This window comes from Phoenix dactylifera, chromosome 8 (genome assembly GCF_051530095.1).
Source record: "Phoenix dactylifera cultivar Ajwa chromosome 8, Ajwa_hap1_PhDact_Kaust_v1.1, whole genome shotgun sequence".
Lineage (NCBI taxonomy): Eukaryota > Viridiplantae > Streptophyta > Magnoliopsida > Arecales > Arecaceae > Phoenix > Phoenix dactylifera.
In genome coordinates, this window is record NC_143197.1 from 26296460 (window position 1) to 26312184 (window position 15725).

Here is a 15725-nt window from a genome sequence, read left to right on the forward strand (position 1 = left end):
TAGGCATTAAATGTCTAATTAATCACAGACCAAATCTTTATAGTCTCTTCAAGCTTCAAATTGAAGGTATGCACTATATCATCATATAGGTCCTTGTAGCAATAATAGTTAACATCATCAACTAACTAGCTCTTTTGTCTTCCAAAGTAGTACTTAAGTCTTGTGGAATCCTTAACCTTCTTAAAATATCCTCCAAATTTTACTTTCAATTTGAATAGTTGTTGCTCCATTTAAGACTCTGTATATTGAATAAATAAATATGCACGATATAAATTATAAGAGAGAGTGTTTATCAACCAAACCTATCCTAACAAAATAATAAAAAAGAAAGAATAATATACAACCATACTATGTTTCATCAATCAATCAAAAATGAGTGATATTTCGCCTTTCTTATCCTCAAATAAAGTATATGGTATGGGGTTAGAAACCAAAAAATAGAGTTTTAATATATGTTCACAGCAAAAGATAATGTTGCTGGTGGTCCAAACCGAGAACGATTGACACGACGGTGTGAACGGGGTTCCGCCTGAGTTGTCTTGGTTGGTGCTGGTTGCGCTCACCTTCCGCCAAGGAACCTGCAAACAAGCCTTGCACCACCACCAGGGTGGTGATGGCCCTCCGACGGTCAAGTCAGAGGAGATTGGAGGAGGAGAGATGATAATCACAAGTGGGAGAGAGTGCTCTGGGAGGTATTGCTTACCCCCCCCTTCTCCCCCCAGCCGCATATATACCTGGCTGGGAGGTCTCTCAGGGGGGTTTGTCGTCGTGGGGCACGATAGAATGGCCACTGACATGGCCGTTACGGGGCGTCGTGGAGCAGCGCTGGGTACGGTCATGGCAGGGCGTAGTGGAGCTCCGCTTTGTACGGTTGATACAGGAGATCGTGGGCAGCATCGGGTACAGCCGTTGCAGGGAGTAGTGGAGCAGGAGGCCGCGGCGTGCCTCTGGAGAATAGCCTGTCGTTATCAAAAGATCTCCGACTCGGGGTCGGAATGCTGGATCATAGGGCAGCCGACCCGGGGTCGGGCTGCGAAGCCGAGGAGGTCCGACTCGGGGTCGGAGTGCTGGATCATAGGGCAGCCGACCCGGGGTCGGGCTGCGAAGCCGAGGAGGTCCGACTCGGGGTCGGAGTGCTGGATCATAGGGCAGCCGACCCGGGGTCGGGCTGCGGAGCCGAGGAGGTCCGACTCGGAGTCGGAGTGCTGGATCATAGGGCAGCCGACCCGGGGTCGGGCTGCGGAGCCGAGGAGGTCCGACTCGGGGTCGGAGTGCTGGATCATAGGGCAGCTGTAGCTTTCCTGGATACGCGTGCCGATCACGTGGGGCATGGCGGCTCAATTCCCCCATAACAGTAGCCCCCCACTTCCGAGCCTGGAACCAGAAGGGGAACAGGTGAAGGGAGTGATGTTTCGAGATTGCCGCCATCCTTCGGAGAGGCGCGCGCGCTTCAAGCTTCCCGCCTTCTTGCAGAGGTCGACGACGTCATGCGGTCGGTGAAGTCGAAGGCTGTTGGTAGGGCGTCCCTGCTGGAAGCAGTCCGGAGGAGGAAACGAGCTCTTCCGAGCGGGGCCCCACCGGCGAAGAAGTCCCGTAAGGAGATACCTCCGATGCCGACCGACGAGTCCGGGCCCACCGGTCAGGGAGATGTCGTGGGCACCGACCGGCAGCTGACGCTGTATCAGCCCTCCGGTGGTAAGGTTGCCGCTACTCCGGAGGTGCCACCTGAGCCTGCTCAAGACGGACGGGTCGGACGTGATCGGTCCCCGACCCGGCCTTCGACTCGGTCGGCTCCTGATGACTCGAGGAGGGACGCGCCGAGGCCCCGGCCGAGCGGGACCCTATCAATTCCTGGGGCGACCCCCGCCCCGAGCGCGATCAGCCGGACTCTTCCCCAGGCGATGGATAAGGGTAAGGCTGCAGAACCACCATCCGGCTCCGGGGAGAAATCGGGGTCTGCCTTCACTACCGATGGCGCCCGAAATCTCATCGAAACAGTGTTGCTGGAGAAGGACCGTCGGCGGGTCCGGGAGTTGGATGTCTCTGACGTTGGGGCCGCCAGCTGCGTCTGTCTCATATCGGTGAGTGTTCTTCTGGCCGTCTTTCACCATTTATTGGCTCTGTTGTTCTCCGCCTGACTCCCTTATTTTTCCTATTTCTTAGCTCGCCCAGTACATGATCCGTCTGGAGGAGTGCTACAAGGAACAGGCGGGGCTTTTGGCGAAGGCCGAGGACCGGCTGAAAGCAATGGAAGAGGGAGGCCGGGCTGCGGCAGGCAGGACGACCGGGGACCTCGAGGCGAGGCTCCGGGAGGCCGAAGAGCGGGCACTCGGCTTCGCCGCCCTGGAGGAGCAACTGTCAGAGGCTCGGGAGCAACTCAAAGCCGCCTCGGGCCTCGAAAGCAGGGTCAAGAAGGCGGAGGAACGGGCTGAAAAGCAGTCCCGGAAGATCGCGGACTATCGAGAGCGGTGGGAGAAGGCCCAGCGGTCTGCCGACAACGCCTGCGACCGAATCCGCTCTTTTGAAGCCAAACTAGGCGAACTGGAGTCGGCCCTGGAGAAGTCATGCACGGACGTCCAAGAGCTCCGTTCGCGCCTGAAGGAAGCCGAGGCCGCTCGGGTTGCTACCGAGGCGAAGCATAAAGAGGCTCAGGCTGATCTGCTGAGGGTCTCCTCTGAGGCCGAAGGCCGGATTGTGGCGAAGGTCTTGGAGGCCAAGGCTCAGATTATGGAGCGAGCTGAGGCGGAGCTGGCCGAGAAGAGGGCGGAAATCGGGCGTCAGGCGGTAGAGGCTTATCGCCAGTCCGTCGAGTTCGCCCATGATATGTCGGAGGCAGTGCGGACCTATCGCCAGTCTGACGAGTTTGTCCATGACGCGTCGGACGCGGGGGCCGAAGCCTTCACCTTGGGCTTCGAGGAGGGCCTGGCAAGGGTGTCGGCTAAGTATCCCGAAGTTGACCTGAGCGAGATCTCCCTCCTGGACTCCTCTCCGGCGCCATCGCCTGCTGGTTCTCCTGCTGCTTCCCTACCTCCCGCGGACGAGCCCGGCGTTCCCGACCCGGGAGTTCCTCCAAGCTGACCTCTTGTACCTTTCATTGTCTTTTTTATTTTTGTATGTCGGCGTTTTGCCCAATTGTATGGGCCTCGGCCCTGAAAATTAATGCACGTTGAATATTTCTTCATCTCGCCCTCGTCCTCTTTTTTTTTTAGCTCTTGGTTGCTTCTTGCTGACTTTTGATTCCCGAAGTTCTTCCGGCGCTAGGCCAGGCATCCGAGGGTTAAACCTCAGGAAACTCTTCCGGCGCTAAGCCAGGCATCCGAGGGTTAGGCCTCAGGAAATTCTTCCGGCGCTAAGTCAGGCATCCGAGGGTTAGGCCTCAGGAAATTCTTCCGGCGCTAAGCCAGGCATCCGAGGGTTAGGCCTCAGGAAACTCTTCCGGCGCTGAGCCAGGCATCCGAGGGTTAGGCCTCAGGAAACTCTTCCGGCGCTAGGCCAGGCATCCGAGGGTTAGGCCTCAGGAAACTCTTCCGGCGCTAAGCCAGGCATCCGAGGGTTAGGCCTCAGGAAATTCTTCCGGCGCTAAGCCAGGCATCCGAGGGTTAGGCCTCAGGAAACTCTTCCGGCGCTGAGCCAGGCATCCGAGGGTTAGGCCTCAGGCAACTCTTCCGGCGCTAGGCCAGGCATCCGAGGGTTAGTCCTCAGGAAATTCTTCCGGCGCTAAGCCAGGCATCCGAGGGTTAGGCCTCAGGAAATTCTTCCGCTCGCTGGTCGGCCAAGGCTGGCGCAAGCCGAAGCGACCGGTCGGGGCTTCCGGCTAGTCTGCTCCCGGGATGATCATCGGGTTAGCCAGGCATCTGAGGGTTGTCAAGCCTCAGGGAAATTCCGCTCGTTGGTCGGCCAAGGCTGGCGCAAGCCGAGGCGACCGGTCGGGGCTTCCGGCTAGTCTGCTCCCGGGATGATCATCGGGTTAGCCAGGCATCCGAGGGCCGAGCCTCGGGAGATTCCACTCGTTGGTCGGCCTAGGCTGGCGCAAGCCGAGGCGACCGGTCGGGGCTTCCGGCTAGTCTGCTCCCGGGATGATCATCGGGTTAGCCAGGCATCTGAGGGTTGTCAAGCCTCAGGGAAATTCCGCTCGTTGGTCGGCCAAGGCTGGCGCAAGCCGAGGCGACCGGTCGGGGCTTCCGGCTAGTCTGCTCCCGGGATGATCATCGGGTTAGCCAGGCATCTGAGGGTTGTCAAGCCTCAGGGAAATTCCGCTCGTTGGTCGGCCAAGGCTGGCGCAAGCCGAGGCGACCGGTCGGGGCTTCCGGCTAGTCTGCTCCCGGGATGATCATCGGGTTAGCCAGGCATCTGAGGGTTGTCAAGCCTCAGGGAAATTCCGCTCGTTGGTCGGCCAAGGCTGGCGCAAGCCGAGGCGACCGGTCGGGGCTTCCGGCTAGTCTGCTCCCGGGATGATCATCGGGTTAGCCAGGCATCCGAGGGCCGAGCCTCGGGAGATTCCACTCGTTGGTCGGCCTAGGCTGGCGCAAGCCAAGGCGACCGGTCGGGGCTTCCGGCTAGTCTGCTCCCGGGATGATCATCGGGTTAGCCAGGCATCTGAGGGTTGTCAAGCCTCAGGGAAATTCCGCTCGTTGGTCGGCCAAGGCTGGCGCAAGCCGAGGCGACCGGTCGGGGCTTCCGGCTAGTCTGCTCCCGGGATGATCATCGGGTTAGCCAGGCATCCGAGGGCCGAGCCTCGGGACATTCCACTCGTTGGTCGGCCACTTGTCGCTCGCCGCCCATCGGGGTTTCTCTGTGCCCAGCCGCGACCGTGTTTCTCCTCTCCTCCAAGCGTTGCCTGGGGGGAACACGAGAAGGGTATTAAACGCTAATTAATGCGTTACCTGGGAAATCGGATCGCCAGTTGCTGCTGGTGAGGAGTGTTAGTTGAGCGGCCGCGATACGCGGGTTCTTCGAGGAGGATGCGGCCTGGGCGCGAGCGGAGACACGTGGACCTAGGGGTATACGTCACCCGGATCGTCCTGCACAAAGAATGCGATCTAAGGAGAATGACGCTTAGGAAATCGCGGGGAGATACGCCTCGGGAGCCGGAACGGCTCCGGATTCAGTGCGCCTGCATTTATTGGAGCCACCCGTATCGGAACTACCAGGGGGCCGCAGCTTGGCTATAAATACAGGTGCAGGTACGATGGAATTTGCCAAGCCGGAGCTGCAGGTTGCCATGGATCGCGGACCTCCTCCTTGGCATATGACTGAGAGACTCCTGTCGAAGGAAAGGGGAGGCGCTCCCCTTACAACTTCAGCCAACTAGCCGTTTCATCTGGGATCAACAAGGAGGGTCTCCCCGGCGGAACTCCGCTCTAGGCGTTTCATCCGGGATCACATCTCCCCTCCTTGAAGTTCAGCCTCCCGGTTGAGCTCTGCGCCGGACGCTCAATCCGGGACCGCGCCTCCATATACTCTTCCCCCTTGAATCCCTTCTCTTCCCTACCACTGGGGAAGATGGGAATATCCTTTGGAGGCGGCGTTCCCCTGGGGGCAGCGGGAGCTTCTTCTGCGGCGGCTCCTCCTCTTTTTGGTGAGGTGCTGGATGGCGCCTCCGGTTAGAAGCACCCACTTCTGGTGGGACTGCAGCCGCCCTGGGTTGAGGGTTTGGGTCCCCACCTCTTCTTTACTTTCTTTACTCCCTAATTCCCCTCTGGGAATTCCTTGTAATCACACGAGCACGCCACTGTAACCAGAAATTATTGAAATGAAAAGTATTGCACCTTTTTAAATTGTCTTTCTGGCCTTGTTGTTCTACTGGTAATACATCCGCAGGTTAGCGGAATTCCAGCCCCTTGGAATTTCTCGGCCATCTAGGGCTTCCAACTGGTAGGAGCCAGGTCGGTTTACCCAACGAACTTTATACGGGCCTTCCCAATTTGGCGCTAGCTTCCCACCTTCCGTAGGTTGAGATGCCTTAGCTCGCCTCAGCACCAGATCTCCAATTCTGAAAAGCTTCGGTCGGACTTTGGAGTTGTAATATCGGGCCACCCTCTGCTGATACATTGCCATCCGTACCTGAGCCATTTCCCTTGCCTCTTCCAAGAGATCCAAGTTCCCTCGGAGTTGCTCTGAATTGGCCTCGGGTCGGTGCGCGGCCACCCGAGGCGAGGGGAGTCCGAGCTCCACGGGGGCAACGGCTTCCGTGCCATAGGTTAGGCTGAAAGGCGTCTCTCCAGTAGGAGTCCGTTGTGTGGTCCGATACGCCCAAAGGACATTCTCGAGTTCCTCGACCCAAGCTTGCCCCGTCCGGCCGATCCGCGCTTTGATACCTTGGAGGATTGTCCGATTTGTGACCTCGGCCTCGCCGTTGGTTTGGGGATGCGACACGGATGTGAACCGATGCTCGATCCCGAATTCCTCGCAGAAGTCCCGGAAGTGCTTGTTATCAAACTGTCGACCGTTATCCGAGATGAGGACCCGAGGTACTCCAAATCGGACAATGATGTTCTTCTTCACGAACTTCCGGACTTGTGCCTCCGTGATGGTGGCCAGTGGCTCTGCCTCCACCCACTTGGTGAAGTAGTCAATGGCGACAATCAAAAATTTCCGCTGGGCCGAAGCGACGGGGAATGGTCCGAGGATATCCATTCCCCACTGTGCGAAGGGCCAGGGCGCGGTGATTGGCGCCAAGGGGACAGAGGGGACTCTCTGGACGTTGGCGTGGCGCTGGCAGGCGTCGCATTTCCGCACGTGGTCCTTCGAGTCCTCCAACAAGGTCGGCCAATAGTAGCCTTGCCTCATGATCTTATGCGCCAAGGACCTAGCCCCCAAGTGCGATCCGCAGATGCCTTCGTGGACTTCGCCGAGGGCGTAGGCCGCTTCCGCGGGGCGGAGGCACCTTAAGAGGGGGGCGGTAAACGAGGTCCGATACAGCCTCCCTTCATAAAGTACGTAGTGGGCGGACTTCTTTACAAGCCGCCGGGCCTGATCTTCGTCTTCAGGAAGGATTCCTTCGGCGAGGTAGGCGACGAGCGGGTCCATCCAAGACGGCTCCGGATCAATTGCCATCACCGCTCCAGCCCCGTCAATGCTCGGGGCATCCAGGGTCTCCAGGTAGATTGCCCTCGACAAGTTGTGCGCGTCTGCGTCCACTAGGCGGGACAACCTGTCGGCCCTGGCATTTTCGCTCCTCGGGACCTGCTGAATGTCAACACTGCCGAGGTCGGGAATGAGCGTTTGCACCTTCCGGACGTAGCTCTGCATGGTCGGGCTCCGCGCCTCGAACTCCCCTCGAACCTGCCCGACCACCAGCTGGGAGTCGGTGAAGACTTTCAGACGCCGGATGCCGAGCTCCTTGGCGAGTTTGAGTCCCGCGGCTAGGGCCTCGTACTCCGCCTCATTGTTGGTCACTGGAAATCCGAACCTCAAGGCATACTCGGCTATCACTCCATCGGGATTGGTGAGGACCAGCCCAGCCCCTCCACCTTCAGGGTTCGACGACCCGTCAATGTGAAGCGTCCAGATCGGGAGATCGAGGCTGGGTGTCTCCGGCGGCTTAGGTTCCGCCTCCTGCACAGTGCACTCAGCGAGAAAGTCCGCGAGCACCTGGGCCTTGATGGCTGGTCGGGGCTGGTAGCGGATGTCGAACTCACCAAGTTCTACTGCCCACTTCACCAGCCGTCCCGCATTCTCTGGATTGCTGAGAATCTGCCGCAGTGGTTGATCGGTCAAAAGGGTGACAGAATGAGCCTGGAAATAGGGGCGAAGCCTCCTGGTCGCAGTCAGCAGCGCGAAGGCGATCTTCTCAGCCTTCGTGTACCGCGTCTCGGCATCCCGGAGGATTCGGCTGATGTAGTATACAGGCTTCTGAAGTCTTGCCTCTTCCCGAACCAGTACTGCGCTGACTGCGGTTGGGGAGACCGCCAGGTAAAGGTAGAGCATCTCCCCCTCTTGCGGCTTGGACAGCAGGGGAGGAGACGCCATGTACTCCTTGAGCTGGTCGAACGCCGCATGACATTCGGCCGTCCAGAGGAAGTCTTTTGGGCGCTTCAACACCTTGAAGAATGGTTGGCAGCGTTCGGCCGACTTTGCCACAAATCGTCCGAGCGCGGCGACCCTTCCAGCGAGCTCCTGAACCTCCTTCACTTTGGTCGGAGGGGACATATCTTGGATGGCTTTGATCTTGTCCGGGTTGGCCTCGATCCCGCGCTGGTTGACAATGAAACCGAGGAACCTCCCGGCCGAAGCACCAAAAGCGCACTTCGCTGGGTTTAGCTTCATGCGAAACTTTCGCAAGGTGGTGAAAGTCTCCTCCAGATCTGCAATGTGCTGGTCTGCATGGCGGCTTTTTACCAGCATATCGTCCACGTACACCTCCATATTCCGGCCGATCTGCTCCTTGAAGATTTTATTGACGAGGCGCTGGTAAGTGGCGCCAGCGTTCTTCAGACCGAAGGGCATTACCTTGTAACAGTACAGCCCCCGGTCTGTTATGAAGGCAGTTTTCTCCTCGTCCTGTGGAGCCATCATTATTTGGTTGTAGCCGGAGAAGGCGTCCATAAAAGACAGTAGCTGATATCCGGAAGTCGCGTCGACCAGTTGGTCTATCCGTGGAAGCGGAAAGCTATCCTTGGGGCACGCCTTGTTCAGGTCGGTGTAGTCGACGCACATCCTCCACTTCCCGCTCGCCTTCCAGACAAGTACGACGTTTGCCAGCCACTCGGGGTAGCTCACCTCTCTTATGAAACCTGCCTCCAAGAGTTTGTCTACCTCCTGGTCGACCACCCGGATCCGATCCGGGGCACAGTGTCTCTTCTTTTGCTTTACTGGTCGGTGGGTCGGGTCGACGTTGAGGGCGTGAGAAACGACCTCCGGGTCGATCCCAGGTACATCGGCCGCCGACCAGGCAAACACATCTGCATTGGCTCGGAGGAATTCCACTAACCGGAGCCGAGCTTCCAAGTCGAGGTTGGCACCGACCCGGACCGTGCGGTCCGGGCGGCCTTCTTCGAGGGGAACTTCGATTACGCCCTCGGCCGGCTCCCCGTGCCGCAAGGCCACTTCGTCTCTGGCGTCAAGTGACTCGACGCTTAGGGCCTCCATGGGCTTCTTCCCTTTGAGAGTTGCTAGGAAACACTGCCGTGCGGTCGGCTGGTCACCTCGGACCTCTCCAATCCCGGCCGCTGTGGGGAACCGCATGAGCAAATGGTAGGTAGAAACCACCGCGCGAAGGGCGTTCAGTCCGGGTCGTCCGAGGATAGCGTTGTAGGCCGAGGGGACACGGACGACCAAGAACCCGAGCCGCACCGTGGCTTCTGCGGGTGCAATGCCCGCAGTCACAGGCAGCTCGATGACACCTTCGGCCGAGATAGCGTCTCCAGTGAATCCTATGAGGGGGGTGGATGTTTTGTGCAACAATTGTCGGGAAAAGCCCATCTTTTGGAAGGCCTCGTAATACAAAATATCAGCTGAGCTTCCACTATCCACAAGAACACGCCTTACATCATAGTCCGCCATAGTGAGAGAGATCACCATGGCGTCATCGTGGGGAGTCTGAACCCCCTTTACATCTTCATCACAAAAAGTGATTACATTTCCGACCCGCTGCCTCTTCGTGACGGCCACTCCTGATACTTCCGCCGAGCCCCCTGCGTTCCTCACGGGCCGAGAGCAGCCCCCAGTGATGGTGTGGATCACTCCCGCAACGGGTCGATTCTGCTCCCGAGGCTCCTGAGGGGCCGGGTCGGCTGGACGCGGGTCTGCGGGGGGACGTCGGTCGTTTACATATCGACCGAGACGCCCTCGGCGAATGAGAGCCTCGATCTCGTCCCGAAGCTGGAAGCAGTCTTCGGTATCGTGGCCGTGGTCTCGGTGGTACTCACAGTACGCCCGAGAAGGCTTCCTCCCAGGGATCTTCTTCATCTGCCTCGGGACCGGGAGGTCCTCCCGCCCCTTGACCTCCATGAGGATCTGGGCCCGGGGGGCCAGGAGTGGGGTGTACCGGTTGAAGCGTCGGTGCGGAGAACGAGGGCGTGTGGCGCCGTGGTTCCTTGCTGGTGACGGGCTTCTGCGCCGGCGTTGAGGCGTCGGGCTCCTCCTCTGGGGTGCCTCTTTTCGCCTTTTCTTCCTGGGCTTTAGAGGGGCCTCTGCGGCCTCCTTGTTCCGGTGGGAGGCTGCCTCCTCGGCGTCTGCATACTGGTTTGCCCGAGACAACAGCTCCGGGAAGCTCCGCGGCAGGCGTTTGTCCAGGGAGAAGGTGAGTCTGCCCTTCCGGAAGCCTCGCTTCAGGGCTGAGAGAGCCACCTCCTGGCTCAAATTCCGGACCTCCAGTGTTGCCTTGTTGAAGCGGGTGAGATAATCCCGCAGGCTCTCTCCCTCGTTCTGCCGGACATCGAAGAGGGAGTCGGAGACCAGTCTTCGCCGGCTACTGACGGCGAAATGGCTGATGAAGAGACGGGTGAACTGGTGGAAGGACTGGATGGAATTAGCCTCCAGGCCGGCGAACCACGCCCTTGCCGGGCCGCGGAGGGTCGCCGGGAAGGCTTTGCAGAGGAGAGGATCCGATGCTCCATGGAGGAGCATAAGAGTCCTGAAACTCTCCACGTGGTCCCGTGGGTCCGCCGCCCCGTCGTAGGGTTCGATCGCCGGCATTTTGAACCCCGGCGGGTTTAGGGTTCGCAGGATCCTTGAGGCAAGCGCCGGCTGGGAGGAGATTTCCAAGTCGGCGAAGGGATCTTTGGAGTGGCCCTTCAGGACCTGGAGCTGTCTGTGGAGATCGTCCACCCGCCGGTCCAGGGAGCGCGACCGGTGGGTGGGAGACAAGGAGCGGCGCGAGGGGGACCGACTGGAGTGCGGGCCCCTCGAGGACTGGGGTGTCTGAGAACGCGCCCGGGTCCGCCTCTCGTACCCCGCGCAGCTCCGATGAGAAGGTCCTGGCAGAATGGACCGCACTCGAGAATCCTCCCCGCGCCGGCGCTCCTCTCCATGGGAGAGGAAGGAGCGCGGGTTGTGAGGAAGAGGCGAGTGCTCGGGGAGCAGCGGCTCCTGAGCCCGCTGCGGCACCCGAGAGATCACACCCTGCAGATTCTGCACTGCCTCCGCGAGGGTGCGAACCTGCTGGGCTAGCTGGTCGAACTGAGCAGGTTCGACCGTCTGAATGGGAGGAGAAGCGGTGGAATGCTGCTGAGAGTGTGTTGGGGACGCAGCAGCCTCCCGGCCAGAGGCGCGAGAGGCTCCGCGACCGGAAGCATTGGAAGCTCCGCGACCACCTCGCCGTGCCATTACGATCGTTCTGAGATTCGGCCCTTCCTCTAGCGCCAACTGTTGCTGGTGGTCCAAACCGAGAACGATTGACACGACGGTGTGAACGGGGTTCCGCCTGAGTTGTCTTGGTTGGTGCTGGTTGCGCTCACCTTCCGCCAAGGAACCTGCAAACAAGCCTTGCACCACCACCAGGGTGGTGATGGCCCTCCGACGGTCAAGTCAGAGGAGATTGGAGGAGGAGAGATGATAATCACAAGTGGGAGAGAGTGCTCTGGGAGGTATTGCTTACCCCCCCCCTTCTCCCCCCAGCCGCATATATACCTGGCTGGGAGGTCTCTCAGGGGGGTTTGTCGTCGTGGGGCACGATAGAATGGCCACTGACATGGCCGTTACGGGGCGTCGTGGAGCAGCGCTGGGTACGGTCATGGCAGGGCGTAGTGGAGCTCCGCTTTGTACGGTTGATACAGGAGATCGTGGGCAGCATCGGGTACAGCCGTTGCAGGGAGTAGTGGAGCAGGAGGCCGCGGCGTGCCTCTGGAGAATAGCCTGTCGTTATCAAAAGATCTCCGACTCGGGGTCGGAATGCTGGATCATAGGGCAGCCGACCCGGGGTCGGGCTGCGAAGCCGAGGAGGTCCGACTCGGGGTCGGAGTGCTGGATCATAGGGCAGCCGACCCGGGGTCGGGCTGCGAAGCCGAGGAGGTCCGACTCGGGGTCGGAGTGCTGGATCATAGGGCAGCCGACCCGGGGTCGGGCTGCGGAGCCGAGGAGGTCCGACTCGGAGTCGGAGTGCTGGATCATAGGGCAGCCGACCCGGGGTCGGGCTGCGGAGCCGAGGAGGTCCGACTCGGGGTCGGAGTGCTGGATCATAGGGCAGCTGTAGCTTTCCTGGATACGCGTGCCGATCACGTGGGGCATGGCGGCTCAATTCCCCCATAACAGATAACAATAAAATAAAATTAGCTACAACAATCATTATTGTTCTTCTAACACTTGTAATGATTTTTTTCTTCAGATTAATAGAAAAAATAGTATTGTTATGGGGGAATTGAGCCGCCATGCCCCACGTGATCGGCACGCGTATCCAGGAAAGCTACAGCTGCCCTATGATCCAGCACTCCGACCCCGAGTCGGACCTCCTCGGCTCCGCAGCCCGACCCCGGGTCGGCTGCCCTATGATCCAGCACTCCGACTCCGAGTCGGACCTCCTCGGCTCCGCAGCCCGACCCCGGGTCGGCTGCCCTATGATCCAGCACTCCGACCCCGAGTCGGACCTCCTCGGCTTCGCAGCCCGACCCCGGGTCGGCTGCCCTATGATCCAGCATTCCGACCCCGAGTCGGAGATCTTTTGATAACGACAGGCTATTCTCCAGAGGCACGCCGCGGCCTCCTGCTCCACTACTCCCTGCAACGGCTGTACCCGATGCTGCCCACGATCTCCTGTATCAACCGTACAAAGCGGAGCTCCACTACGCCCTGCCATGACCGTACCCAGCGCTGCTCCACGACGCCCCGTAACGGCCATGTCAGTGGCCATTCTATCGTGCCCCACGACGACAAACCCCCCTGAGAGACCTCCCAGCCAGGTATATATGCGGCTGGGGGGAGAAGGGGGGGGGGTAAGCAATACCTCCCAGAGCACTCTCTCCCACTTGTGATTATCATCTCTCCTCCTCCAATCTCCTCTGACTTGACCGTCGGAGGGCCATCACCACCCTGGTGGTGGTGCAAGGCTTGTTTGCAGGTTCCTTGGCGGAAGGTGAGCGCAACCAGCACCAACCAAGACAACTCAGGCGGAACCCCGTTCACACCGTCGTGTCAATCGTTCTCGGTTTGGACCACCAGCAACAGTTGGCGCTAGAGGAAGGGCCGAATCTCAGAACGATCGTAATGGCACGGCGAGGTGGTCGCGGAGCTTCCAATGCTTCCGGTCGCGGAGCCTCTCGCGCCTCTGGCCGGGAGGCTGCTGCGTCCCCAACACACTCTCAGCAGCATTCCACCGCTTCTCCTCCCATTCAGACGGTCGAACCTGCTCAGTTCGACCAGCTAGCCCAGCAGGTTCGCACCCTCGCGGAGGCAGTGCAGAATCTGCAGGGTGTGATCTCTCGGGTGCCGCAGCGGGCTCAGGAGCCGCTGCTCCCCGAGCACTCGCCTCTTCCTCACAACCCGCGCTCCTTCCTCTCCCATGGAGAGGAGCGCCGGCGCGGGGAGGATTCTCGAGTGCGGTCCATTCTGCCAGGACCTTCTCATCGGAGCTGCGCGGGGTACGAGAGGCGGACCCGGGCGCGTTCTCAGACACCCCAGTCCTCGAGGGGCCCGCACTCCAGTCGGTCCCCCTCGCGCCGCTCCTTGTCTCCCACCCACCGGTCGCGCTCCCTGGACCGGCGGGTGGACGATCTCCACAGACAGCTCCAGGTCCTGAAGGGCCACTCCAAAGATCCCTTCGCCGACTTGGAAATCTCCTCCCAGCCGGCGCTTGCCTCAAGGATCCTGCGAACCCTAAACCCGCCGGGGTTCAAAATGCCGGCGATCGAACCCTACGACGGGGCGGCGGACCCACGGGACCACGTGGAGAGTTTCAGGACTCTTATGCTCCTCCATGGAGCATCGGATCCTCTCCTCTGCAAAGCCTTCCCGGCGACCCTCCGCGGCCCGGCAAGGGCGTGGTTCGCCGGCCTGGAGGCTAATTCCATCCAGTCCTTCCACCAGTTCACCCGTCTCTTCATCAGCCATTTCGCCGTCAGTAGCCGGCGAAGACTGGTCTCCGACTCCCTCTTCGATGTCCGGCAGAACGAGGGAGAGAGCCTGCGGGATTATCTCACCCGCTTCAACAAGGCAACACTGGAGGTCCGGAATTTGAGCCAGGAGGTGGCTCTCTCAGCCCTGAAGCGAGGCTTCCGGAAGGGCAGACTCACCTTCTCCCTGGACAAACGCCTGCCGCGGAGCTTCCCGGAGCTGTTGTCTCGGGCAAACCAGTATGCAGACGCCGAGGAGGCAGCCTCCCACCGGAACAAGGAGGCCGCAGAGGCCCCTCTAAAGCCCAGGAAGAAAAGGCGAAAAGAGGCACCCCAGAGGAGGAGCCCGACGCCTCAACGCCGGCGCAGAAGCCCGTCACCAGCAAGGAACCACGGCGCCACACGCCCTCGTTCTCCGCACCGACGCTTCAACCGGTACACCCCACTCCTGGCCCCCCGGGCCCAGATCCTCATGGAGGTCAAGGGGCGGGAGGACCTCCCGGTCCCGAGGCAGATGAAGAAGATCCCTGGGAGGAAGCCTTCTCGGGCGTACTGTGAGTACCACCGAGACCACGGCCACGATACCGAAGACTGCTTCCAGCTTCGGGACGAGATCGAGGCTCTCATTCGCCGAGGGCGTCTCGGTCGATATGTAAACGACCGACGTCCCCCCGCAGACCCGCGTCCAGCCGACCCGGCCCCTCAGGAGCCTCGGGAGCAGAATCGACCCGTTGCGGGAGTGATCCACACCATCACTGGGGGCTGCTCTCGGCCCGTGAGGAACGCAGGGGGCTCGGCGGAAGTATCAGGAGTGGCCGTCACGAAGAGGCAGCGGGTCGGAAATGTAATCACTTTTTGTGATGAAGATGTAAAGGGGGTTCAGACTCCCCACGATGACGCCATGGTGATCTCTCTCACTATGGCGGACTATGATGTAAGGCGTGTTCTTGTGGATAGTGGAAGCTCAGCTGATATTTTGTATTACGAGGCCTTCCAAAAGATGGGCTTTTCCCGACAATTGTTGCACAAAACATCCACCCCCCTCATAGGATTCACTGGAGACGCTATCTCGGCCGAAGGTGTCATCGAGCTGCCTGTGACTGCGGGCATTGCACCCGCAGAAGCCACGGTGCGGCTCGGGTTCTTGGTCGTCCGTGTCCCCTCGGCCTACAACGCTATCCTCGGACGACCCGGACTGAACGCCCTTCGCGCGGTGGTTTCTACCTACCATTTGCTCATGCGGTTCCCCACAGCGGCCGGGATTGGAGAGGTCCGAGGTGACCAGCCGACCGCACGGCAGTGTTTCCTAGCAACTCTCAAAGGGAAGAAGCCCATGGAGGCCCTAAGCGTCGAGTCACTTGACGCCAGAGACGAAGTGGCCTTGCGGCACGGGGAGCCGGCCGAGGGCGTAATCGAAGTTCCCCTCGAAGAAGGCCGCCCGGACCGCACGGTCCGGGTCGGTGCCAACCTCGACTTGGAAGCTCGGCTCCGGTTAGTGGAATTCCTCCGAGCCAATGCAGATGTGTTTGCCTGGTCGGCGGCCGATGTACCTGGGATCGACCCGGAGGTCGTTTCTCACGCCCTCAACGTCGACCCGACCCACCGACCAGTAAAGCAAAAGAAGAGACACTGTGCCCCGGATCGGATCCGGGTGGTCGACCAGGAGGTAGACAAACTCTTGGAGGCAGGTTTCATAAGAGAGGTGAGCTACCCCGAGTGGCTGGCAAACGTCGTACTTGT